Source organism: Mya arenaria, chromosome 4, assembly GCF_026914265.1.
Source record: "Mya arenaria isolate MELC-2E11 chromosome 4, ASM2691426v1".
In the NCBI taxonomy this organism is placed as follows: Eukaryota; Metazoa; Mollusca; class Bivalvia; order Myida; family Myidae; genus Mya; species Mya arenaria.
The window spans coordinates 20,838,545-20,849,231 of NC_069125.1; the positions used below are offsets into that span (position 1 = coordinate 20,838,545).

General features: G+C 33.7%; 2 long non-coding RNA genes across 2 annotated transcripts; one reads left to right on the forward strand and one right to left on the reverse strand.

The window, feature by feature from the left end:
* Positions 1–294: 294 nt before the first annotated feature.
* On the forward strand, positions 295–2,094 carry LOC128232923 (uncharacterized). The gene is made up of 3 exons (XR_008260581.1): positions 295–511; positions 852–1,194; positions 1,512–2,094. It is a non-coding gene; the product is annotated as an uncharacterized LOC128232923 (long non-coding RNA).
* LOC128232924 (uncharacterized) lies at positions 1,494–10,451 on the reverse strand. Its single transcript, XR_008260582.1, has 3 exons — positions 9,981–10,451; positions 2,237–2,400; positions 1,494–1,607 (listed from the first exon to the last, which is right to left on the reverse strand). It is a non-coding gene; the product is annotated as an uncharacterized LOC128232924 (long non-coding RNA).
* Positions 10,452–10,687: the final 236 nt, after the last annotated feature.

The following is a 10,687-nucleotide window of genomic DNA, read 5'->3' on the forward strand; positions in this document are numbered from 1 at the left end:
CTTGTTTCTTTTTTGTATATCAAGGACACTAAATATCTTCAGATGTGTTGTTTATCTCATTGTATGTACCCAAAATGGTTTTAAACAATATTTTAATGACAAACAATGATTCAGATGCCTGTGGTTTGAACGCCATGTGAGGAAACATTGAAAAAAATACTTTATATGAGTTTTTTTAAACCTTTCATTTCTGAAGCACACGCAGAAAAAGTCATGAATGATCAAGGACTATGGCTAAAATCCGTTTCTAAAAGAGGTATCGTTATTATCGGTTTTGGGCCAAATTATCATAAATGTGACATTTCACTGCGAAAAAAACAGTAGGCAAAGGAATTTGTAACTGGCTGCTACATCGGAAAGCTCGATATATCTTTAGAGGACGACGATATCTAACATTTACGGGGTGAAATCTATCCACGTCAGAGAAAAGCGGATAGCCGCCATGTTGTCAACATTGAAATCGAAACAGAGGAAAAGCGTGTGTCTGACGCATACTAAAATTCAAACAAGGGTAAGTTTAACTTTTAATAACACCGATCATTCTTACAGGATAGTTGAAACAAAGACTAAATCATCACACAATATGAGTAAATCATGAATGGCCCGAATAGGGAACCCGGAAGTGACATTAAATGACAGTTACATGCCAGTTATATAACTTTATACTCAATAGTATGAGCAGATCTGGATTATTAGGGTTATGCATGTTCAGTTTCAGTTCTCAGCGACTAACACTCTCCCTTATAGATAATAGTGGAATAGTTGACAAGTGACAATCGTGGGTGATACCAATCTGTAACTTTTGCATTGCTTAAACATTCAAATGCTTTGATACTTGCATTTCAATACAGTTGTGGAACATGTTCATGCACTCTGGCTGTTAAAGTCAACCTGGGAGGAAAAGTGTCCTCGGTGTGGGGCTCGAACTCACGACCACTAGGACGGCGCTAAAACCAACTAAGCTGACCGGGCAGGAGGGTCTCCTGCTGTTAACCGCTGCCACCATTAAAATATTCTAATTGATGGATATAAGGAAGTCCCCCTTGTAATTGTCTTCAACAAGCCTATCGCAACAGGGGACCTAGAGTAAGACCAAACTGAGAGCCCCCCCTCCCCTCCCCCCATGATATTTGTCAGTCCATGTAATGTCAACCGCAAGAGAAACCCAGTGATGGCAAATTTTACAAATAATCAGTAAGACCTGTTTTAAATCTTTTTAAAACATTTAGTTTTACTTTGCTGTATAAAACCATAAGACCGAATATAATTTACTTTAAATAAATTATTAATTTCAAGTTGAATGTTTAAACAATAAGGATAATGGACTATTTGTACAGAAAAAAAACAACAACCACAACACATACAGTTAGTTATTTTCTTGTCAATATCTCATTATTATATACAAGTAGAAAGCAAACATCAAATGCAGTAGCATTTACAGCCAGAATTAAAATATTTAACAAGACATGTAACTGATTTGTTTTAATAGTGGCATATTTTGTTTCTTTCAGGAAAGTGTGGTCTTTTGAAGAGAGTCAAGAAGTTGTTCAGCATATGGTGTTGTTGGATTCTTGGAAGGATGTACCTCTATGGTGTTAGCTTCAGTCCTGGAATATGACACCAGTTGTTGCATATTTAATATCAGATTAATTAAATACATTGTTGTGTTACTTAAACATTGATATGTCTTTGGTGCTTATGTATGATATTGTAGGTGTACATCTCTTTATTGCAATGGCAAATATATTTTAAAATATAAAGCATAAGCAGAAGTTATTTTTCATTATTAAAGCTGCACTTTCACAGATTAATCGTTTTGACAACTTACAAAAGATCCGATTGCATTTATCCTATTTTGCCTCAAAGAGGTTGCTTTGTGATTTATATATTAGGACTTAATTTAATGAATGCCAAAATAAGCCGATTCTGAGACAAAAAAGTGTCAAAACAGAAATCTGTGAGAGTGCAACTTTAAGAATACTGGTAATCGGTATGTACATGTGATCCGGAAGCTGAACATGGGATTAACTATCATTAAAGATTGTAGATTTATGTAAATGGCACCAAATATAAGAATAACATTGAAATCATGTACATATTTGATTTGTTCTTTATTCATAATAAGAGCTAGTCTAAGTCTTTACAGCACATGTTTGGCAGAATCAAGGTCTAATGAACTTATAGTAATTGATTTAAATGTACAGTGAAATAAACTGACTTATACAGCAAATAATACCTTAATGATTCAGACCGTCCTGTTCTTGTTTTTTTTTGAGGCTCAGATAATAATCTGATTTATGGAAGAGCTCTAGCTGGTGTGAGCTGTTCACAAATACGTACGTACAGTACCTGCTTGAGGGTCAGGGTTTTCTTGATGGAGGGTTTCCAGTCGAAAACGTGCTGATATGAAAATTAAAAAAAATCTGTGAAAATGTGTCGAAATGACAGCTACAATAACCGTTGTTTTCATAGTACGAGTAAATGAGATTTGGAAGCATGCGACGTTTCGGACAAAAAAATAAGTAATTTTAGTTGTACAATACTTCTTTTTTACTTTGAAGAGTTTATTAGCATATATAAAGGTATCAACAAAAATACCTCTATTTTGAATGAAATCGATCGCGTCCATTGAGAACCTGATTTAAAAGGTCATAAGTTGTCGATTTGACTTCACAAGCGAAACCATAAATGTACGATGTCTATAGTTTAATCAAAGCGCGAGGCGCTGAAAGACTATCTGCGGGCAAATATGTGAGAGTTGCAAATTTTATTTGAACAATGGGAATGGGTGAAGGGCACATAGATAAAAGTGAAAAAATGTGCCGAGGGCCAAGAGCTCTTGTGCCCACACTGGGCGAGGAAACAAACATATTGCGACGAATTTTACCACAGCCGTATTAAAATAGTTGACTGTAACCTAAAAGGTTGTTTCTCTTTTTATTTTGATAGTCAGTTAGATAGGAATAATTTAAACCAATCAGAATGCTGATTGCAACCAATCAAAGTGGTTGGTTTTTAACCAATCGACGCGCAGTTTAAACAACCAATGAAAGCATTGCTCTGCTTGAGCGCTTTTAGCGCCGTATAAAACACCGAGTTTTTCATAATTTGGTCGATGCAGCTACCGTTCAGTCTACATCAAGAAATAATTGGTATTATAATCAACTTGAACTTTGTATTTGCCTGTCTAAAATATTAACTATATTAACCGAAAAGCGCAGCTTTGACGTATTGTATAGTTAATAGCTGACGAGTGGACCGGGTTGTTGTTGAAAGATATGATAGTTAATTTAATGCCTACACTTCTTGCTAGAAAGCTCAGCTATCCTGTGAGGCATAGTAAGTTGAAACTTCAACAATCTTTCAGAGAAAGCCTCCTTTCCTGTTGGATGAAGTAAGAGCGTATTTATATTTAGATTGTAGACGCAAAGAAAGAAAGTAAATGCATTTTATGTATATACCACGAAAACTCGGCTATCTGGTATTTCATAATTGAGTAGTATTTTAAGTATTCTAATTTTGCAAGTTACAACTCTGTGTTTTATGCAAGAAAGCCTAGCTTTCTGTTAATTCACAGAGATCACTGACATAGCAGTGGATTAAGAGAGTTTGAAATCCATTATAAACAAGTCGATCACAGGCATTTGTCCAAAAGGAAAATTACATATACAAAAGTTCTTTTATAATTATTTTGTTATATAATTTATTTGGAGCTTAATCAAAATCGTTTGTACACAATCAAAAGGTTAAGTAAACTTAAGGAAAATTATTATATAGTTTCATCTTTTGTCATTTATTTAAGAGTTCTGCCATAAATTTGATAAAATATTTTATGGCGTCTTGTGTCATTTTGTGTATGTAAATGCCACTTCAATCGTCGTTATCCCCTATCCCCATATATTTAATGTTACACAATGCATGCACCTTCAATCGTTTCTAAAGGGTTCTCGTTGCTTTGATTAGATATTATACGATAGGAAAATACAATACATCATATATTATTTCCTTTTATGAACATACACGTTTTGTTTAAGGAAAATCATTTTTTTACAAAATACTTCAGCAATAATTCCATTCAAAATGCACAGCTTATCACTTCAGTCGACGTATCCCCATGTATTTAAAGTTACAATGCCTGCCCCTTTCAATTGCTTCTAAAGGTTTTTCGGTGCTTTGATTAGATATCATACGTAAGGCAAGTTTTATGAACATACACGTTTTAATTGTTTAAGGAAAATGATTTTATTTTTACGAGCAACTTTACAAATAATTCGTATCAAAATGCAGAGCTTATCAGATGGTCGTTTTCCGTTGGATATTTTTTGTGTGTGTACAGAACTAATATAAAATAACATGATTTGGTAATATTTCTTGTTTTTATTATATTTTGTGATGCAATATGCTTTAACCAGGAATGCCGATCGGAATAACTACCCACTTTTCATACAAAACTTGTACATATACTGAAATAAAACACATCGTCTTATTTGCATAAATTTGACGTATTACATGTGGAAAACCTTGAGTAGGCTGTAAGGCATGAAAATTTTGTATGAACTATCCCTTTGTCAACTTCTTTGATACACATTTTTGAGACAAGCTTGCCTGAACTTTGATAACAAATTAAGATACACAGTGGTCGAAACTAGCACTACCCTGAAAGCAAAAACCTAAAAGATTTTCTCTCGGGCCGGTGATCATCCAAATGTTATAATTACCAGACCAAAATGGGTTGTGTGCAAATAGTTTTACATCATATTGTACCAGTGATTAGATAAAGCACTCGCCTCAACATAAATAAACGTAAAGTAAGGTTTTTAATTTAATTATTTCACTGTCATTTTTAATAAACATCTTTTAAATTGCCACCTTGAAACCTTATTACTTGTTTAAGAACTGGTTGAGGCTGTAAATGCTTCTGTAGCTCAGTGTTGTTGTACTGAAAATGAACCTTAGTTCCATCATTTTTCATAAAAAAATTATTGTGCTTATAAATTGTAATAAATTCCTAAATAAACCATATCATTAAAATGTAAAATACTTATTTGCAGATGCCCTCCATCAAAGAACCCCTTGAAAAAATCAAGTGGGCCATACCTAAGTTATTTGAAAGTCAAAATATTGCGGTATACTGCAGCAGCCCAGGTGGCATTTGGTGATAGCAATGATTTTATCTTGCCAAGGTTTATTGTGACACCAATTTCAGCAAATCAAAAGTCGGATGCTCTCTACCATCAAGAGACATTATTTGGAAGACTGAGGACAAGACAGGTCACATTCTCAAAACACAAAAGTCCTAGTAACAGTTGTTTGAGTGTGCATGAAATGCAAAGGCTCATCGGGCAAGCAATTGTTCAGGGGCCGCCATTGTCTCCTCCAGGTGGCTCGCCATTCACCACAGAAAACAAGGGTGTGTGTCTCCGGCATAATCGTTCAGGTATGGAATCTTTCATACATTTCTTAAAAATCATTTTATCTTCAATATACATGTAGCACTCTTGTCTGGATATGTGACCACCAACAAAACTCACAGGCTTCGAATCGAACCCATGTCGCCTTGTTTTGAAGCTTAAACCGTTCCAAGGAAATGTGTACCTTCATCCCTTTCAAACACCATAAAGAACATATGAAGCTCAGCACATAATGACAAGGTATACAATGTAGATGGAGAAATGGAGGGCAGGAGACGTACTGATGTTGTGCATAAATGATGTCATTGCCAACACCCACAACTCATTCACATCACCTTTTACACCAAAAACAAATATACAGGTAATTAAACTTTTGAGCCAGCTCAAAATCATTCTAAACACATTTTCTGCATTGATGGAGCTACTATATTGTATCTGCTATAGCCATCAGTTCACCCCTGCCAAGTCATACCTTTAATTTCCATTCAACTAAAATAAATATATTTGTTTACATGAAATATCATTAAAATTGGGCAGTACTAAATTAACAAATCAAAATACATTTCAACTAACTACTATGTACACAGAATGTTCAAGAATAAAATTTAATAATAGTATGTGTGAACATTTGCAGAAAATCTGAGCTAAAGAGACCCAAGAGAGCATCAAGGTCGTCAACCTACTGCAGACTGGAGTTACATTTGGCTTATGTCACAAGGCCGACTGTTTCCATGGAACTGATTTTGCTTCCTTACCCTTCCTACATTTTGATCAACTGACAGCAGATCAATTGCATCTTAAATAAAACTGTTTTGACATCTGACAGCAGCTTCGTCAAAATAGAACTGAACCGCTTGGAATTAAACCAACTTTAGTCATAAACACACATTTAATGTGTGCTTGGACATTTTGTAGTGAACAGTTTAGTTCTTAACATTATCAAAATAAGCTTTTTTAACATTTTGAACTTTCAATTCTCTGCCTATCCTTCATGAACATTTTTTATGCCTAGAAATATCTTTATATGAACAATCAGTTTAAATAACAGCTTCTCACAACATAATATTTTGTTAAGTTTTAGAAAACATACTCAAAAACACTTCAGTAATGAAATTGCTTTTTAAAAAACATTTCATTAGTTTACAGTATGAAATAAATAGGTATTTCATCAGCAAAGAGAACCTCTTAACCTGAAAATACATGAAATTTAACTTCAATAACATTATTTATAAAAACTGGAAATATTTACTATTACTATGTGTTTTGAAATTTGTTTGTACAAATCGCTGCAATATCAACTTATATTGTTCTTTCAATTGTATCATGTATATTTAATCGTTTGCACAAATGATTAAGTTTTGATCTCATTTTATGTTTCTCTTGTCTAAAACAAATGTTACTCAATAGATTTTTATGAAGGGTATACCTTCTAGTTTTCCATGTAGTATGTGATAATTGTCAGCTGCATCTTTTCATTCAGGAAAATCTGTATCTAAATTTCTTTGCAAGCCACCGACCCATTCTTTGTCTCAAATGTAATGATACATGTATGCTTTATTTGGTTGCTGTCAGAACAGGTATTAATATTTATGAACCCGATAGTCAGTACACGAAGTGCTCAAGGTGAGCTATTGTGATCGCCCTGTGTCTGTCATCAACAATTTGAGTGTTAACACTCTAGAGGTCACAATTTACGCACAATCTTAATGAAACTTAGTCAGAATGTTACCCTCAATAAAATCATGGACGAGTTCGCTATTGGGTCATCTAGGGTTAAAAATAAGTCACCAGGTCAAATTGAAGGAAAAGCTTGTTAACACTAGAGGTCACATGTATGACTGTATCTTCAGGAAACTTGGCCAGAATGTTAATATTAATAATTTCTAGGTCAAGTTCGATTCTGGTTCATGTGCAGTCAAAAACTTGGTCACCAGGTCAAATTGAAGGAAAAGAGGTCACATTTATAACTGTATCTTCATGAAAGTTGGTCAGAATGTTTATATTAATTATCTTAAAGTTAAGGCAAAATCTGGGTCATGTGCGGTCAAAATCAAGGTTACCAGGTCAAATCATAGGAAAAGCTTGTTAGCACTCTAGAGATCACATTAATGACTGTATGTTCATGAAACTTAGTCAGAAAGTATATATTGATTAGCTTTAGGCCAAGTTCGAATCTGGGTCACGTGTGGTCAAAAACAAGCTCACGAGGTCAAATTTAAGGAAAAGCTTGTTAACACTGTAGAGGTCACATTTAGAATTGTATATTCATGAAAGTTGGTCAGAATGTTTATATTAATTAGCTCTAGGACTAGTTCGAATCTGGGTCATGTGTGGTCAAAAACTAGGTCACCAGGTCAAATAATAGGAAAAGCAAGTTAACACTCTAGAGGCCACATTTATGAGCATATGTTCATGGAACTTGATCAGAATGTTATTCTTGATGATCTTTAGGTAAAGATTGAAACTGGGTTATCAGAGGTCAGAAACCAGGCCACAAGGGTCAAATCATAGAAAAACTTTGTGAACACTGTAGAGGTTACATTCTCTCTTTGATCACCATGAAACTATGTCAGAATGTTTGTGTTTATGAAGTCTATGTCACACTCGAATTGGATCAGTTGAGCGATATAGGGCTTTCAGGGCCCTCTTCTTAAAAATATTTTTTTCATTTGCTCAATTGCTATGGTAATTTTTATTAAGTTTCAAAAAATCAATCTTGTGATATAGCTTTCGTGTTGCATCCACCATGACCCCAAGCCTTACCTTTTCTTAAACATCTGAATATTCAAGTAAAAACTACTAAAAGTCATGATTTTCTGTTTTGTCAATTCACAAAAATTAAACAGACAAGGTCGGATATCCAAATGGTACTAATTGTGTACTGCCAGAAATGAATAATTTTATGTCAATAACTTGAGCACACCTCACCTGTCAACAGTCATTAATTCTTTAATAATTACTTCATTGTTGACATACATTAAAGTAAGCCTTCCATTCAACTGCAAATAATCTAATAAACTCTGGTATGACCTTTTCACAATAGGACCTTCTGACAGAGGCTAGAGCACTGTCAAAACATTTTGGAAACCCGTTTGTCATTGTTTGATGAAACGTATTGCCTTATCTGCCTTTGGTAATGGAACGAAGGAGGGGCTCCTTGAGCGGCATAGACTGTTCATTGTTTTATTTACAATGATGTCATGAAAGAAAAGTTATCTTTGATTTAAGTCTTTATTTTAAACAAAATGTTGCTTCCGAAGTAGCATAAATTACGTTATTTATCACTGTGATATACACGCACTGTAAATTATGCTTTGTGTGAATTTGTTAATGTGGTTTTACAAATTGAACTGTGGTTGTTGAGGCATTGGTATCACAGTGGTCTATGTGTTTGCCTGTTATGTTTTGAATTGTTCTGGAAATCATTTTTCCAATAAATTCATAAAGGTATGCACTTCTATATTTCTTGTTTTTATTTTATTATGAAGACGAACATTTAAGTTGTTGTTTTAGCCTTTGTGTAAAAGTTATCGCTCCAGATTAATGTATGATGTATGGTTCAAATCCCTATTACATATATTTACACTACCGAATGTTACATTGATGTTGCCAGCATTCAGCAGTACCGTCCCTCAGCACTTTCAGTGCTTTCATTACAAAGGCTTTTACAGTTTGCTACCTAACCAAAGGAAATGTTAGGTTTTATCCCACACACACACACACACACACACACACACACACACACACACACATATATATATATATATATATATATATATATATATATATATATATATATATATATATATATATATATATTGGGGAAATACAATCTTGTATATGTGCTACACATCATCCATCTTCCTAGTGCTCGCAGAAGTCCCTAGTTAAGACTCCTGGATGTGAATAAATCCATTCATTTTCCACGTTGTCAGAAAATACAAAGTAACGAACCACAGTGACGAATATTTAAGATTATTTAAAACCATTTACTGTGACATGGTTTATAGGTCCATGACTGTGAATACGAACCTTTTATTCTATGGCATTTTAATTATCTGTATAGAGATCAGTTAAACAATTGCAGAGTGGCTAAGCAAGTTTTAAGCAGATTTTGCTCTCGGAAATTTATGACCCGTGACATGCAAAAAATGATCCGTATCTGATCAAATCACCACACACAGGATGATGTTCTGCATTAAAGACCCAACTGGGGTATAAAAGGGAGGTAATGGCGGGTGGGTGTTTTCCCCTGTTTTTTGAAAGAATTTCAAATCAGGGAAGCATTTTTCAAAATTTAAACCTTAAATCAAATTATTACAACCCATAAAAATTTAGGCATGTAGTTTGAAAGTTTGTTCATCAATATGTATACATATATCATAGTTTTATGTTAAAAAATGGTCTTGATAATAAGAAATGCATATCTTCAATTTCAAAATTTGAATATTGTAGGAGGAGCTAATGGCTTGATCATGTGATCTTCGGTTTGTAAACATGAGCATATGTTAGACAGGTCTATCTAGAATCAGATTTTCAATAATGTAAATGGCATGCATATATACTTACTGAGTTCAGCTGCATTTTTCTCACAACAGGGACAAAAAATAAAATTCCAGTGAATATAACACAGTTATATCATTATGGTAATGCCAGCTGTATTTGGGTATTTTGATCAGACCAATTCAAGTACACATCTTGGCATTATTTCTCTTTGCATTCTGAATTATTTCTCTTTGCATTCTGAATACTGTCACATCAACTCTGTACATGTTCCATCTTTTAATAAACATCATTTTCATCAGTTTCTAATTTTCCTGTATATTATAATATTATTTTCCAAAATGCTCCTTCTGATGTCGAAGGCAATGTATTCTCAGTTGATGTTTATATTCTAAATTATTATGTAACACATCCTGTTGTTTTGACTGTTCATTCACATCCATTTCTTTGTAAACTTCAATGGTTAATTTATGCTCCTCGTTTGATAAAATTGACAGATCAAACTGCTTATTTTCATCCATATTCAATGTGATGATATACAAAAGAATTACTGTGAGAGCAATAAAATGGAGCCAAAATCATCCAGCCAGAAATAAACTTTCCTATTGAAATATAATAGGGTAGGTCGCTTATACACAAATCATTTTTTAGAATAATTATGAAAAATTGTGTCAATATAAATTAACCATTCTTTGAAAATGTTCAAGAACATAGATTGTAGATTTGAGTGGTGTTACGTTTTAAAGCAATAAAAACACTTAATATTAAAATGC